Source organism: Carettochelys insculpta, chromosome 11, assembly GCF_033958435.1.
Source record: "Carettochelys insculpta isolate YL-2023 chromosome 11, ASM3395843v1, whole genome shotgun sequence".
Taxonomy (NCBI): domain Eukaryota; kingdom Metazoa; phylum Chordata; order Testudines; family Carettochelyidae; genus Carettochelys; species Carettochelys insculpta.
In genome coordinates, this window is record NC_134147.1 from 13433645 (window position 1) to 13451275 (window position 17631).

At 42.9% G+C, this 17631-nt stretch overlaps 1 protein-coding gene across 6 annotated transcripts in view; it reads right to left on the minus strand.

Annotated features, from left to right (window-relative positions):
* IQSEC1 (IQ motif and Sec7 domain ArfGEF 1) overlaps nucleotides 1–17631 on the minus strand; it is a 723956-nt gene that overhangs the window by 373622 nt on the left and 332703 nt on the right. Inside the window, exon 1 of one of the 6 annotated variants that reach the window (XM_075006136.1) lies at nucleotides 12768–12791. The exons of the other annotated variants lie outside the window; for them this stretch is intronic. The gene's annotated coding sequence lies outside the window, so the exon portion shown is untranslated. Of the gene's footprint in view, nucleotides 1–12767; nucleotides 12792–17631 lie in introns of those variants that run through there. 6 annotated transcript variants of the gene reach the window in all.

The window sequence follows — 17631 nt, forward strand, 5'->3', positions numbered from 1 at the left end:
CATTTGGCTTTATAAATAAAATAAAATAGCTGAACAAGCAAAACCAGAAGGAATGTGTGTGTAGGAAGGCTATAAGAAGGATGTTAAATGCCTTTCAAAAAAGGCAGAAAAAAGAAAACACCTTGTTAAGAAGATTTTTAAAGAACTGCTCTTCACTTGTGTGCAGATTTATCTTGCTCGGCAGGGCTCCTAGAATTTTTTCTGGAGCATTATCTTTATTGAATGTTAGAAATAAAGTAGTTTCAGTTGTCCCCCTTTTAATGGGGAATATAAAATCATGAATGGCAATATGAAGGGAGTTTGCAAGTCTTCAGACTCATTTAAAGAACAGAAACTCACTGCAACAATTTGAATAATATTGTGGAAAAGGTCTTCTCATTCTAGACTCTGTTCAGCAGGCAGCTCTTTTCATTTCAGCCTGCTTAGTCTTGACTGCCTATTGTTTATCCCCAGCCTTTCTAGTTCCTGAAGGATCAGATCTCAATGGCTCCTGAATGGCTGCTCCCAGAATGCTTCTCTGAGCAAGTTCAAAGTCTAATTCCAATTGTTCTTTCCCTCTCAAAAAAGTATGTCCTGGGGGTCAGGTGCAGGAGAGCAGGATGGCCTCTAGCAGGAGGCTGTGAAGGCCAAGTGCACGCTGACAATTCCCCATCCACATACATAAAACAAATATGCATTAATTATCTTTCACACAGTGTAGATACATTTTACAACATTAGCTCTAAAATAATATACTCTGCAATATAGACGATATAGTAAGCAAAAATTAGCAACATTTCCATTTTCATGAGACTTGCTGAAGCTCAGACATTAACAGCCTGATTTTATTTAAACAAGTAACATAATGATTACTTTATGTGACCTTCATTGATTTTTGACACATCCATAGAACTCCGTTATGGTGTTCTGCCTTTCCCAATTACTAGGTTTTCACTGCCTGCTGGATCTACAGTTCTAAAGGTCCTATCCTGCAAGCAGCTAACACAAATACAGTTTAAATAGTTTAATACGTGTTTGCAAGATCAGAGTGCGAGATGCTATTCTACCCTTTAATCCTCCATAGCGAGAGCTACTGGAGGAGGTGACAAGAACATCTGTGCAGAGGAGACCTCCAAGGTCAAGGAGAAAGTTCAAAAATCCAGCTGGTGAGAATTGCAGGTGCACCCACCGAGGATTAAATGGCTCCTTCACTGGAAGGAAACTGGCTGCTGGCTACATCTGACAGCAGGCAGAGCAGCACTTCTGCTCCCAACACTGTCCATAGAGATTAAAAGAAAAACCAATATGCTGCACCAGCAACAAGGGGGAGGAATCTCCAAAAGTGGAAGAGATGATACTATGTACTTCCTCTCCCTCTGGGCCAGGAGAATCGCAGCCATCACTGAAGAAAGGAAATGAAGAACTGTGGTGCTCAGCAGCTCCCTTCTATGGGAGACATACACACCCATCTGCCAGCCTGACCTGATTCTCTAAAGGTGTGCTGCCAGCCTCCAGTCTGCATCTGAGATGTCACAGAAGGGTTTGCAGGATCATCCAACCCTCTGACTATCAAATGCTGCTCATCCATATGGGGACTAATAGTACTGCAGGGTATGACCCTGGGCAGACCAGAAGCAAGTACAGGTACCTAGGTGTGAGAACGAAGGACTTGGGCATGCAAGTGATATTCTCACCAATCTTTCTGGCCCAGGGTATGAGCTCAGGTAGGGATGCATATACTCCGGAGGTGAAGGCATGGCTGTACAAATGGTTTTGCCAGGAAGAATTTAGCTCCTTGACTATGGGATGCTGCTCTGAAAAGGACTGCTGAGCAGAAATGGGGGACCAGCTATCAAGGAAAGGGAAGAGTATCTTTAGATACAGGCTAGCTAACTTGGCAAGGTAGGCCTTACAGAAGGTTTAGTGACAAAAGCCTGCAGTAGAACCTGGAGATATGTGTGGACATTCACAGTCTAGAGGGAACATGAGCAATGACAGCGGGCATAAAGAAGGGACAAGAGGGTATATAGAAGGGAAATGTAATGAACACCTTACACAAAGATACACCAGTGCAAGAACTACTGGAAATGATCTGGAAGAACCAGACATATCAGTGAATAATCACAGAACATAATGGGCATCATGTATACTTGGTGGGATACTTCACATCCCTAATACACTGGCATTGAAAGACAGATTATTTCAGGAAGAACAGGGAAAAAGCAGGAGATGTTGCCTTGTATATCTAAGATTGAGACAGAAGTGAAAGAGAGACCTATAGAAAGTCTCTGTGGAAGAATAACAGGTTAAAAAAGGGGTGGGGGGTGGCCTGGTGCGGGGGGGTGTCTATTATTGGCCACTTAACCAGGAAATGGAGGTGGGTAAGACTTTATTTAAACAACAACAAAAATCATCCAAAGCACACAGCTTGCTGCAAAAGGGGGATTTCAACCATCCAGAAACCTGTTTGGAAAATAGAATGAGCCACAGATTACCTTACAGGTTATTGGAATTCAATAGGTAGGGCAGAAATTGTTCTAAACTTGATTCTGGTAAACAGGGAGAAACAGGCTGAGAATTTGAAAGTGGAAGGCAGCCTAGGTGAAAGTGATTACAAAATGATGAGTTCATGGTTCTAAGACATTCGTACGCACAGTTATGTGACTCTGGAGCCACATCTACAACCTCCAAAAGAGCTGTGTAACTACTGTGTGTTCTGTGCACCACACCATCAAAAACACTCATACCATGATATTAAACAATGGAACTATAAATATAACCAAATACTCTAAATTTTTCAAATACATGTTCAATACAATGCAATCTCAGCTTCGCTAATGTATTTATTGCATGTCCTTAATTGTCTGGCTGTCAAATTTTTTGAATTGGGTAATGGTATTGTCACATATTAAGCAGATAAATTTATTTCCACTCCTGGAGAATAATCATGTTCCCACTCCTCTTTAAAGGATCTCTACTAGTCTTCATGCTTGCATTTTTCTTTGCTTTCTCCATGTGTAGTTTTGTGCCAACAGCAGGGGGGTACTAACCTCCCCTAGAGGAATGTACGATTGTTCAAAGAATTCTAAATTGGTTTTTAACTGGGGTCCTCATGTTAGCAAACACAGAAGGCTGATCAGACTCTATGGGTTGGCTGAGCTCACTATATTGTTTATGTCATTCCCTCCCACCCACATCTTTACCATTCCATTCAGGAATGCTATTTGCAACATCCTTTATAGCCTCATCCCTTGAGCCAGAGCCAGCAAGGATTAAACATCTCCCTCCTGGAGCTTGCTCTACCTCTGAGCACATGGATTCATAGAACTCTAGGGCTGGAAGGGACCTCAGGGGGTCATCAAGTCCAGCCTCCTGCCCAAAGCAGGATCAATCCCAACTAAATCAGGCCAGATAGAACTTTGTCAAGCCAGGACTTAAAATCCTCTAGGGCTGGAGATTCTATCACCAGTCTCGGTAATGCATTCCAGAGCTTCATCACCCTCCTAGGCTACGTCTACACTAGCCAAAAACTTCGAAATTGCAATGCAAATGGCCATTTCGAAGTTTACTAATGAAGCGCTGAAATGCATATTCAGCACCTCATTAGCATGAGGGCGGCCACGGCACTTCAAAATTGACACGGCTCGCTGCCGCGCGGCTCATCCAGACAGGGCTCCTTTTTGGAAGGACCCCGCCTACTTCAAAGTTCCCTTATTCCTATCTGCTCATAGGAATAAGGAGACTTTGAAGTAGCCGGGTTCCTTTAGAAAAGGAGCCCCATCTGGATGAGCTGCGCGGTGGTGAGCCGCGTCAATTTTGAAGTGCCGTGGCTGCCCGCATGCTAATGAGGTGCTGAATGTGTATTTCAGTGCCTCATTACTAAACTTCGAAATGGCCATTTGCATTGCCATTTCGAAGTTTTTGGCTAGTGTAGACACAGCCCTAGTGAAATAGTTTTTCCTAATATCTAACCTACATCTCTGCAACTTGAGACCATTGCTCCTTGTTTTGCCATCCATCACCACTGAGAACAGCCTCTCTCCATCCTTTTTGGCGCTCCCCTTCAGGAAGCTGAAGGTGTCTTTCAAATCACCCCTCAGACTTCTCTTCTGCAAACTAAATAAGCCGAAATCCCTCTGCCACTCCTCATAGGTCATGTGCTTCAGCCCCCTAATCATTTTCGTTGTTCTCTGCTGGACCCTCTCCAATGCATCCACATCTTTTCTATACTGGGGGACACTGAGCTGGACACAAAACTCCAGATGTGGCCTCACCAGTGCTGAATAGAGGAGAATAGTAACTTCTCTAGATCTGCTGGAAATTCTCGACTAGTCCTGTTTCTCCAACAAGCTGATTTGCCATGCTCATAGAAGAAAGGGAAGGAAGGGGGACTCAGCTGTTTTCAGGACTCCAAAGGAGCCTGGAAGACCAACAGGTTACACCTGAAAGAGGCATGTGTAACTCGTGACCCATGGACTCAGTACCACAGTTCTAAGGCATGGTAAGAAGCAAAGCAGAAAATAAAGACAATGGACTGCTATAAGGCATGCTTCAGCAAGCTCAGAAAATTGGTAAGTAAAATTTCACGGGAGAAGAAAAAGTTCAGAAGAGTTGGTTTTTCAAAAGAGACATTATTAAGGGCATAAGAGCAAACTATTCCCAATGTATGGAAAATAAGCGAAGTATGGTAATAGACCACATGGTTTAGCCAGGAGATCAATGATTTGAAACTCAATAAAGTGTCATACAAAAATGGAAAGTAGGCCATACAATGAACAATGACTATTCAAAACAAAACAAAACAAAAACCCCACACAAGCACGTAAGCATAGAATTAGAAAGGCTAAGACATGAAAAATAATTAAAATAGCGAAGGGAAAAAACCCAAGGAAACATTTTATAAATACCTTAGAAGAAAGAGGAAGACACAGGACAAGCAGGCTCATTGCGGAAAGAGAGGGTAAGACAATAACAGAAAAGGAAGCAGTGGCCCAATGTTTTTTTGTTTCGGTTTTCACCAGAAAGGGAAGCAGGGTTGGGAAGGCTAACAGTGAACATCAGTGTAAATGGGGGAGGATCTGAACAGAGGAAGAACAAGTTAAGAATTACTTAGACATTCTAGATGTCTTCCAGTCAGCAGGGCCCAATGAAATATATCATGGACTACCTAAGGAACTGATTGAAAAGATCTCTGGAACCATTACTGGTTATCTTTAAGAACCTATAGAGAACTGGAGAGATCCCAGGGGACCAGAAAAGGGTAAATACAATACGTATTTACAAAAAGTGGAACAAGGATTACCCAAAGAATTATAAACCAGTCATCTTAATTTTGGTATCCAGAAGGATAACGGAGAAAAGAATCACTCTGTAATCACCAAGAAGGTAAGGAGATGACAAGTAACAGTCAACATAGGTTTCTCAAGAACAAATGTTCAGGGAACCTAATATCCTGCTCTTACAGTGTTACAAGCCTTGTGTATGGGGGTAGGGAGCACCAGACGTGGCATATCTTGAATTTAGTACGGCTTTTGATACTCTCTGGCATGACCTTCTCATGAGGGCTATGCCTATACCACATTCTGCTTTCAAAAGCAGAATGCAGATGAGTTAGATCAAAATGCCAATGAAGCGCCAATTTACAAATCTCAAGCTTCATTTGCATAATCTCACGCAATTGCACTTCCAGAAGAGGCTTTTCTGAAAACAAAAACAGCCATGTAGATGGAGTTCCTTCAAAAACAAACCTCATTTTTGAGAGAACCCTTCTTTTTGAAACAAAATACATGTAGACATAGCCAAGCAACCAGGAAAATATAGCCTAAGAAGAGCTCAGGAGGTATCAATAATTTACACTTAGGCTGGAAAAGTATATTGAGTGGGGTCCTGCAGGGGTCTATTCTGGACCTGGTTCTACTCAATATATTCATAAATAATTTGGATAATGATACATTTTTGAGGATGACTCCACACTGAGAGGGCTTGAAAGCTCTTTTGAGCATAAAGTTAGATGCAAAATTATTTTTGACCAACTGGAGAACTAGTCTGAAATAAATAGGATTAAATTCAATAAGAACAAATTAAAAGTACTTCACTTGGGAAGCAATAATTAATTTCACAAGTACAAAATGTGAAACAACTGCCTAGGAAGGAATCTGGGGCTTAGAGTGCACCACAAACTAAAAGTGGGTCAAAAAAGTGATAATGCTGCAAAAAAGTCAACAGCATTCTTGTATATATTAGCAGGAGATTTGTAAGCAAGACAAAAGTAGTAATTCTCTCACTCTTCTCAGCACTGATAAGGCATCAGCTGGAGTAGTGCATCCAATTCTGAGTACCACATTTCCAGGAAGGTGAGGATAAACTGAAGAACGTCACTGGAGGAGAGCAACAAAAATGATTAAAGATCTAGAAGAGATGATTTATGAGGAAAGACAGAAAAAGCTGGGATTGTTTAGTCTGGAGAACAGAAGACTAAGAGAGGACATGAAAACAGTCTTTGATAACACAAGAAGACATTGTTATAAAGAAGAGTGTGATGAATTGTTCTCCTATCCACTGCGGAAAAGGAAAAAATAATGGGCTTAAATTGCAGTAAGGGAGATTTAGGTTAATACTAGGAAAAACTTTCTGACCATTGGAGTGGCTAAGCACTGAGACAACTTACATAGGGAGGCTGGGGAATCTTTCTCTCTAGAAGTTTTAAGAAGAGGTAAACAAACACTTTTTAGTGATAGTGTAGATTCTGTTGAGTCCTGCCTCAGTGCAGAGAACTGGACTAGATGACCTATCCAGATCCCTTCCAGTTTTACATCTTTATGATGTTTTGGTACTACTCTCAAAATTATCTATTAATTAAATGCTATTAGAAATATCACTGGAAAGAAATCCTTTAATAAATAATGTAATATTACAGTGTCATTGTCACCTCGTCATGGTAAGTGGGCTTGCATACTCCTAGCAGGGTCATGCATGGCAGGAAGTCCAGGGGGAGGATCCAGATGGGGAACAATCCTAGAAGTCCTCAGTGGCAGAACAAGTAGATAGCAAGGGTAATGCTACAACAGCTGAGAAGGTAGATGAAGCCTGCAGGGGACAAGAGGCTCACAATTGTTGTGGATCCTATGCCACTGGACATGGGCTGATCACATGGTGGCTGCAGTTCAACATTTCCCCCATGTTAAAAGAAGTCATACACTGGCATTGTCCTCTGCATACTACTCTCCTAAACTTTTGGACTGGTCAGCTATCAATGGGATCACAAATAGAAGGGTGATATGAAGATGTCCTACTTGTTACTGAGTGACTGCCAAGAGAAAGGGACAAATTCGCAAATTGTAGGTGTTCAGTATAGATGTAGAATAGGTATGAGTGATGAACAATCAGAGGAAAGTGACTAGATTCCTTGACTGCTCATTTATACACATTTTAAGCTTTGGTATTGTGAAGAGCTATAAAATTGCTGTAAAGGTGCTAGTTACATATCACTGAAAACACCTGATGCTTCAAATACTAAGCAGATGGTATATTGTTATACAGCCACTCCCTTGATGGGGATACACTGAGCCCAAAACAGGATCAACCTTAACTAAATCATCCCAGCCAGGTCCTTGTCAAGCTGGGACTGAAAAACTTCTAGGGATGGAGATTCCACCACCTCTCTAGGAAATGCAGTACAGTGCTTCACCACCCTCCTGGTGAAACAGTTTTTCCTACTATCTAACCTACATCTCCTGCTGTGTAACTTGAGACTATTTCCCCTTGTTTTGCTATCCATCGCTTCTGAGAACTGCCTCTCTCCATCCTCTTTGGAACCACCCTTCAGGAAATTGAGGGCAGGTACCAAATGCTCCCTCACTCTTCTTTTCTGTAAACTAAATAAGCCCAAATCCCTCAGCTTCTCCTCATAGGTCATGTGCTCCAGCTGCCTAATCATTTTGGTTGCCTTTTGCTGGACCCTCTCCAATGCATCAAACTTTTCAAACTGCCCAACATACAGTCAAACAAATGTTCACAGACAGACAGACACTTGGATACTCACCCCACCAGCTCACAACCCAGCTGCCAAAAAGCCACATTATCTTCTCATAATGAAATCCTCTTCCTTAAAGACACTGGTTTATTTATATGACTATGTCTATTTGAAGGCCCAACACCAATATTCATAGCTGAGGATTTGTATGTTAAGTATTGGCAAACACATGCATAAAAAAACCCAACCAACCAAACCAAAAACACAACAAAAAACAAAACAAAAAAAACCCCAAACACAGCACCCTTAGTCTGTTCCCCTTCCCTAAAATCATGACATCGATTTTAAAGAAGCTCAAGAAGATCAAAAGATCCTCCCAGTAATAAATCCTATTGCTTAACCTTAAACATGCACAGAAACTGAAGGCCCTTATGTCCGCCACTCATCGAGAACTCCACTTGCCTTCTTTACTTCCTAGTGATGTGCAGAGTGGTCGTTCTGTCCCTCTCTGTCTCCTTCCCAGTGCAAGCAAGCCAGGCAGCAACACCATTCACATTCTCTCCCCACACTCCTCACCACTTTCCGAACCTCCACTGAAACCCTATATTCATTTGCCCCTATTTTCCCCTCAATCTGCTATCACCAGAGTATCTCACTGCCCTACCACATACTCCTGCTGCTCTCTGTGTTCCACTCTTGCCATTCCACTGCATGCCCCAATTTCCTGTCATATTTCCTAATGCCCTCTGTTTCCCACTGCTCCCACTATCTTTCCCAGTACGTTCATTATTTTCCTGTCTTCTGACTGGCTCTCAAAAGGTTACCAAGGGATCATCAGATTCCCTAAGAGGAACCTGGCTACAAATCCATAGAATCTCTCTCTCTTACAGGCAGCTTCATTTTCCCCTGCAGATATTGTCAGTTCTATTGAGAGTAATGGGAAACAGTGGCTATTTTTGATAACAGAAAACCATTGGGGGATTGAAGGCAGACATCACAAATTCATGAGAACTTTTAAAATGGTATTTATTGCCTATCACGAGACTTATGATAAAAATTGCAAAAAATCAGCATGTCTTCCATGGATAATTTTGAACAGCTATACATGGAGATGTGCATTGAATAAAAGAATAGAACCAACACACACACACGTGTGTATTTCTGGGAGAGGAAACATCTGGAGTTTGGCTGTAATCATTTTTATTCCTCATGCATCAAGGAGTTACAATTACACAACTATCAATCATATATATTATTTTATTTTATGGCTTCATACTGTTAACATCACTGCACTTTCTGTGTGCCCAGAGCATGAGACTCAAAAGGTGTCACCACTATCTTAGATTCTGTGGATTTTAACACTTTATGGAGGAATTGGGGCCACAAAACAAAGGAGGCATTACTATGAGCCATGTAGCTGGGCACAACCTCTCATAGGTATGGGAACTAGGACAGCAGGGGACACTGCAGTACCTGCATGGTTTAGTCAGGGCCCAAACTCTCAGCCCCAGGGCTTCAGTGCTCACCTTCTGCCCATCCACAGGTTGGCATGGGGGCAGACAGTTAAAGGGGCTGGCTTTCAGCACCTCCACTATTAAGTGTTGCTGTGCCCCTGCAGTACTACAACCACTCTTGCAAATTTGGCAAGCAAACAAGTGGCTTCTTCTTTAACAACTTCCTCTGTTGCCTGTTGACGTTAAACACCTATTTACTTTTGTTGCACTTTAGTCTCTATTGTCTTGCCTAGACACAGGTTATGTCTACACTAGAGAGTTTTGTAGACAGAACTGGGGTTTTCTCAACAAAACTTGCAGCGTGTCTACACACAAAATGCATTTTGTCGACAGAAACTGTCGACAAAAACCATATAGACACTCCGGGGGGCCCTTTTGTCAGCCGAGCAGGTCAAAAGATGGATCTGCTTTCAAGTGTAGACACAATCTGTCGACAAAAATTTTGTTGGAACATCCAACAGTAACTTCTGTAGGCAGGTGCTTCTAGTGTAGATGTACCCATATGATGGTAACTTTTTATATCTACTTTGTACAAAGATAAAGATTCAATGCAATGGAGTGTCAGGACCACTGATTCTTAGAATCAAAGAATCATGGGGTAAGAAGAGACTGCAAGGCTCATACGGTTGAACCTCTTCTCAATACACAACTCTTTCTAACTGACAGAAAAGGTATAAAAAGAAAGACAAAAACTGTTTTAACCTAATTATAGACCATGTCTACACTAGCCAAAAACTTCGAAATGGCCATGCAAATGGCCATTTCGAAGTTTACTAATGAAGTGCTGAAATACATATTCAGCGCCTCATTAGTGTGCGGGTGGCCGCAGCACTTTGAAATTGACATGGCTCGTCAAGACAGAGCTCATTTTAGAAAGGACCCTGGCTACTTTGAAGTCCCCTTATTCCTATGAGCAGATGAGAATAAGGGGACTTCGAAGTAGGCGGAGTCCTTTTGAAAAGGAGCCCTGTCTGGATGAGCTGCGCAGTGGCGAGCTGCGTCAATTTTGAAGTGCTGCGGCCGCCTGCATGCTAATGAGGAGCTGAATATATATTTCAGCACCTCATTAGTAAACTTTGAAATGGCCATTTGCATGGCAATTTTGAAGTTTTTGGCTAGTGTAGACATAGCCACAGAAATAACTAGAAAATATTGAGCTGCTTCACTTCTCCCTTCCACAACAGCTCTCTACAGCTGGGATTGGCACTGGTTGTGATCATCTCCTCTTTACAAATATTCCTTCCTAGAGGGCTTTTGCCTTTAAATTGGATGTCTTGTCATCTATCCTTGGAACTGGGCCTTCAAATTCTGTCAGTACTTCTGACAATACTTCAGCAACATAGGGTGTGTCAACACTTGCATTCCTCTTCCGAAGGAGCTATGCAAACGAGGCAATTTGAAAAAAATGCAAATGAGACACAAATTTGCATATTTGACACCTCATTTGCATATTCTAATTTCAAAATACCTTCTTTCCAAAGAAGAAAGCCAGTGTAGACACTGCTCTTTCAAAAGTAAACCCACCTTTGAAAGAATCCTTCTTCCCTATATTTAATGGGAAGAAGGATTCTTTTGAAGATGGGGTTTGCTTTCGAAAGTGCAGTGTCCACACTGGCTTTCTTCTTTCAAAAGAAGCTCTTTTGAAATTAGAATATGCAAATTTATACCTCATTTGCATTTTGATTTACCTCATTTGCATACCTCTTTCGAAAGAGGAATGCAAGTGTAGACACACCCATGTAGTTTCTGGTTTCTCTCTGTACTAAGTATAACTGGCAATTTGGTAGTCTTCTGGAACATGATTCTGCTGAAACACAGAGCATCTGATGAAGTGAGTCTGTGCTCACGAAAGCTCATGCTCAAAACTTTTCTGTTCGTCTATAAGGTGCCACAGGACCCTTCGTTGCTGTTGCTGAAACACAGTATCTCTGAATCTGTCTTTTGTTGCACTACTTTTTCAGAAGATTATTAGTTTCTCTCAAGATGATGTGCTACTTTCATAAGACAATTGTCTCTATCCATACCTTTCACACTGTCTAGATCACAGTAAGTACTTTGACTGTTGAATTACATTTAGTAGTGGAAAATGAACCTTCTTTTCAGAGCCATTACTAGGCATCAATGCTGGAGCCATTTACACATGTGCCTATCTTTATTTTAATTAAGGGGACCATATTTCCCTAAGTGAAATACGGAACACCTGGTAAAATTGCTTTATGTTAAGCCAGTTCAATGGCAATCCATTAGAACTATGTAGTCCAAACATTCAATATAACATTAATTTGACTGCACACCAGTTTAAATGATATACTGCACTATTGTAACAAAAATAGGTAAAAATTAAAAATATATACCAACAATTAAGTGGTTATTGCTCTATAAAAGTGCCTGACTTCTCCTCCTCTTGTTGTCCTCCAGAGTGTGCGCTAGTAGTGAGAGAGGAAGAGGTGCAGGAGCCAGAGCAGGGGGCTGAGGGTAGGTGGGGGAGATCTGGGGTATGTGAGTGAGCTGCTGTAAATCAGGACTGGGTGTGTGGGCAGGAGGGCAGGAGTCAGGAAGCAGAGAGGAGCCCTGGGGCTCAGTTCTAGAACAATGTAAGCCATTTCATATTTTTGCAGAAGTATAAAAAGAGGATGAAACTTACCAGGCCAATTTTAACCCTTGCTCCTCATCCCATTAAAATTTCACTGGAGTCTGTGAACTTATAACAGATAAATTATGGTGCCTGTTTGTTTCCTAGCTGCTGTGTGTGGGCTCCACCCTATGCCCCAGTCGTGGCCTAGTTAGTTCCCTCATTTCCCAGGGCAAGACCAGAAGAAAATAAGGGCTGCAGCCTAATGGTTCAAAAAGCCCTTGTCAAACAAGTGCTAACACTTGATGGAAATCACTTATGGGGAAATCCAATTGTAGGGTGCGAGAAGACATTGTAACGGTCGAGAGTGCAGTCCGACCCCTCTGTGAATCCTCAGGAGAATCTAAACAGACCAGTCTGTGCAAGGTGAAAAGCTGCAAAATAACTAACCCTGCCATGGGAACTACTGCAGAACAAGGCATGCTTGCCAAGACTTCAAGGCTACACTGGCAGTAGGCCACAAGAGATAGTGACAGGAATGCATAGGCAATTTTAGGCAATCTTATGTTAATGAGTTGAGCTTTATCAGCTAGTGTTAGGAGGCCTGTTACAGAGCCTCTCCCCCGAGCAAAGCTCCAATGCATCGGGTTTTCCCCCACTGGTGACTGCGGCATTTCCAGGGCTCCCGTCATGGATGTCTCGCTTTCAATAAACCAAATATAGCACTCACCTTCTGGGTGCAGCCTCGTTTCTGGGGAACCCGAGCCTGGTTGGTTACACCAATTCTAATTGAAAAGTCAAACAAATAAACAGGATCTATGGTAAAAATTCTTCCAGTTTTTAATTTACCATACATCCATTAGTAAAGTAACACAGGATATTTAAAATAGAAAAAATTCATCTGTTTTCAGATAGTCACAGAACTCCTGAAGAATTATGTTGTAAAATGAATTCTCTCCCTGCTAACCCATTAACACCTACGCAAAGTGGAGCAGCCAAACTCCCTACCCTCCACCCTATTTCTCCCTTCACCTCACCTTTTTCCACCTCTTCTCAAAGGTGGGGGAGGGGCTGTGGCTCTGGCCTTTGAGGAAAGGCAAAGGCAGGAAGGATGGAGCAGGGGCTGAGCCTCCCCAAAAGCAGGTTCCTCCTGCCACACCTGCCTGAGCAATTGAAAAGGGTCTGGGGCTCCCAGACCCTTTGAAAAAGTCTGTGGTTCTGGTCACTTGCTCTCGTTGATCCCCCATCCATCAGTGGGCCAGGCTGAGCCCCCCTCACACTCCAAACCCTTGGGCCCCAGCCTGCAGCCACCTTCTGATGAACCCCAAGCCCTTCATCCCAGGCTGTACCTCACAGCATGCACTCCAAGCTGGAACACCTCACCCCATCTCACACCCCACCCTTCTGGCCTAGCCTTGAGTACCCTCTCCCATATTCTGAACCCACGATTTCTGTGCTCACCCCAGATCCTAGGGGCCCCCACAAAATCTAACAGCCCTGACTGCCAGAAGAGTTAATCCAGCCCTACCAGCCCTCCTCCATGATTCATCTCCCTTGTCCCCTTCCTTCTGTCTCTGCTCCCTTTTGAGCCCTGCCCCCACCCTTCATGGGACTCCTCCAAACCCCTGATCCCCCATCTAACCCCTGGCCTGGGTCCAGCTGCCCTTTATGCCTGTGGGCACTTGCAGGGCTCTGAGGGCTGGGCGGGGGAGGGGGGGGGCGGGCAGCACCATGGTCCACTGTTTCCTGGTGCCTGTGGGCTACCAAGCTAAGCGCACCACCACAGCAGCTGCCCCCCCATTTCTCACCAGCAAAGGGCCCTGTCCTCCCTATGCCAATACTATTACCTGATAGCAGTGTGGGTGGTGGAGGGGGATATCTCAGACACAGCCAACTGGCTCAGGCAGCATGAGCAGAGCGCTAGGCAACCTGACCCCTTTACTCTCCTCCATCCCCTCTCCCATTGCCTCAGGGGCTCCTGGGAGGCCCACAGCAGTTTGTTTAAACCACCTGTTTATGGAGCCCACCCACCTGCCTCCTCCAGCCTCTCCAGCTAGCTCTTTAAACAGCCCCTGGTGCTCAAGGACCTGTCTCTTTAAACTTCAAATCTTTACTTTGCAACATAGGAGACAATTAGCTTTTTTTTTTTTTTTAAATGTACGGAAGCTCTCCAGGGAGCAAAAAAAGGGACAGTCCCAGCTAAAACTGGACAGATGGTCACCCTAATTTTAATATTAGGCTATATTATGTGCTCCCAGAATATTTTGTACTCAGGCTAATGTGTGTAACTGTAAACTGTATTTGCAGAATGCTCTGTGCTGTTGCTAAGCTTTATGGTAGAAATCTACTCACATTAAACTGTTATATCCTCTCTTATTTGTAAGTTTAGAATCAGTCCAAAAGTGTGATGCGTATTTGGCTAAGGTTTGCCACATATGAGCTATGTGCCAGGTAACGTACAAATTTCTAACGTTTACTGACACCTGACATTTTAGTCAAGTGTCGGAGGGGTCGCCGTGTTCGTCTGGATCGGTAACAGCAACGAAGGGTCCTGTGGCACCTTATAGACTAACAGAAAAGTTCTGAGCATGAGCTTTCGTGAGCACAGACTCACTTCATCAGATGCTGGTCTTGGCTAACCTTGTTATCCCCACCCTTGCTCTGATTTATTTATACCTGGCCCTGCAGATTTCCAAGACCAGCACCTGATGAAGTGAGTCTGTGCTCACGAAAGCTCATGCTCAGAACTTTTCTGTTAGTCCGTACGGTGCCGCAGGACCCTTCATTGCTGTCACTGATATTTTAGTGTGAGCTAGGCACACTTAGTCTAGATCAGTGGTTCCCAGACTTTTTGGCATCATGCCCCCCTTTAGATTTTTGAGAAACCCTCATGCCTCCCCACCTCTTTTTTACCATCTTCCAACCCCCCCTTTAACAAAAAATTCAAATTTTGTTATTTAAAATAAATTAAAAATAAGCACAAACAGTTTTTCTTTTTTCCTTTTTCCCTTGTGGGTGCCTGGTACAGACCCAGCTGGCTGGGTGCCTGAGCCCCGTGCCAGCCGCCAGAGCTGCCTGCACAAGCCACCCACCCATCTGAGATCTGCACTGCCGGAGCTGCCCATCCAAGCCACGAGCCACCTGCCTGCCCCCTACCCCAGCCCTGCCCTGCTAGAATCAGCTGCCTGCCCACCAGCACCAGCCATATGTCAGCCACTTGAGCCCCACACTGCTGGGCCCAGCTGCCCATCTGCCAGCATAAACCAGCTGAGCCTCACACACCCTGCAAGCCACCCACCTGAGCCCCTCCACTCCCACAAAGGCAGGCATCACTAGCCCCCCCCCACCCCACCCCCCCACCCCCCCCCAGCCCTCATCTCCCATCTAACCCCATCCTCCTCCTCCTCCCTCTCCTGCTCCAACCCACATTCAATCACCTTTGCAGGAGGCAGCTAGCTGCCTGGTACTTATAGCAGCTGCATCGGGTCATTCATGTAAAATGGCAGGTTGCCTCCACCCCTGAATTTCTTCATGCCCCCCAGTTTGGGAAACCATGATCTAGATCTTCCTATGGCCCACTGACATTTGGAGTGTATAAAACCTAGGTAAGAAAAAGAGTAAGATCTGTGAAGGCTGTGCAATTCTGTATCTGTTGCAACTAAGGGGAATATAAATATGAGCAAAATTAAGCTCATAATTTGGGACAGAGTAATGATGCTGCAAGACTATTTTCAAAACTTTCTCTATTGTGCTGATTTATCTTTGATTAATACACTGATAAAGCCTGTTCATATTATGTTTTTCTTACCAATAAAGCATTTGAACCCCCAGTAAAGTAAGAATTCCATTTAAGGCAATGGGACAACATAGACAAGTTGAGCACATGTGTAAGTATTTACAGGGTCAGTGCCTTATTTTCCATTTATCTTCTATAATGTAAACTCCCTTTTTAAATTGATGTCTTTCTCTTCCTCCTTTAAAGCAAATACATATCCTACACCTATATCACCTGCTGTTATAAACAGACAAGAACAAGTGCCCTTTATTCTTATTGTCCTTTAGTAATAGCTCTTCCTTGCGACTAATTTTAACATAATTTTGTACTCAGATGACACATGTGCACTAATATGTAACAAGCATGCACCATGAGACAGACAGTTATATGTGGGCAGCACTGTGAAACAGCACTGTGAAACATGCTGAAACATCCCATCACTTTATCAGGTGATGAAAATCAAGCAGTTCTATAGTACCTTAAAGACTAACAAATATATTTATTAGGTAATGAACTTGAATGGGTAAGACCCACCTCTTCAAATTGGAGCAGAAAAATTTGTTAATTTTTAAGGTAGCACAGGACTGTTTGTTTGCATGAAGTTATAAACTAACACAGCTACCCCCTGAGACAAGGTGATGGTTCTGCTACACAAGTGTTATACAGTTTTTTCCGGCTCATAATTTCATTCAGATATAAGGGCAAGGGAACTACCATCAGGCAGACAACACAACAGTTTGAGAGAAACAGGTCTGAAGGGAACAAACCCTAGAAGTAACTAAGCCTTGGATAAAGCAATTAGAATGGTAGCCAAGCTTGAGGAAAAGGCTTAGACTGAAGATTAATGTCTAAACCACCTGGGTGCATCATGCGCATGGCACACAGGGGAGTTAGATAAAAATATCAAATACTTTTTCAGGAAAGTTGGAAAGAAACACTAGTTTTATACTTTGAATCCAGAATGGCAACATATAGCAACCAAAAAAAGAGCGAGAGAGAGACAAGTCAGGCAGCTCTCTAAGGCAGAGAGGCACAACTCAGTCCCCTTGTTTGAGGTTTGTTCTTTCCAGACTGACTAATTGCACACTTTCCTCCAGAGCCATTTATTCAGCAAGCAGGACCACAAACCCCTTACAAATAAAATGTCAGCGTATAATTCCAGCACAGTTTTCAAACACTCCTAAGGAAGAGAGGGGTTTTAGTTAGGTTTGTTTTTTCTACTTTACAAGTAGGAAGATTTTTTTTGCAGTGTTTTGATGACTTTGAATACCAGGGTCTGAGTGAAGAAGACCACACATTGGCCTTTTCGCAGCGATGTACATGTATGTGACTGCTCCATCCAAAATACCAATTGCCATGGTTCAAATATCTAATTCTGAATATCAAATACTTGCACTGAATGGCCCACCAACAATCCACAGGCCAAAAATTAAAAGGATTTTCCAAGAAAATAATTAGAAGAATGAACAGATTAAATTAATTGGTAGAGAAAATACATATCATTATTTAAAGAGACTGTTTAAAATGACAAAAGGCAACTGACTTGAAAAAAATGAAATCAATTACAGGTCTGGATTTCTGACTTGTGGTGGTGCAGAATTCTGTATATGTGGAGAAAGCAGGCAGGCTCCAAGAGGGACAGAAAATTGACAGTGATAACAAAATTATAGAAGCATAGGCCTGTGGTAATAATTGGAAAACAGTAAGAAGAGTTCCACTGCTGTGGACAGGAACAATTACACTGTTGAACAGTTTTAAACACCAGTATGGTTTTTCACATTATGCAAATATAAAAATAAGTTAAAATTGATGAGTATTA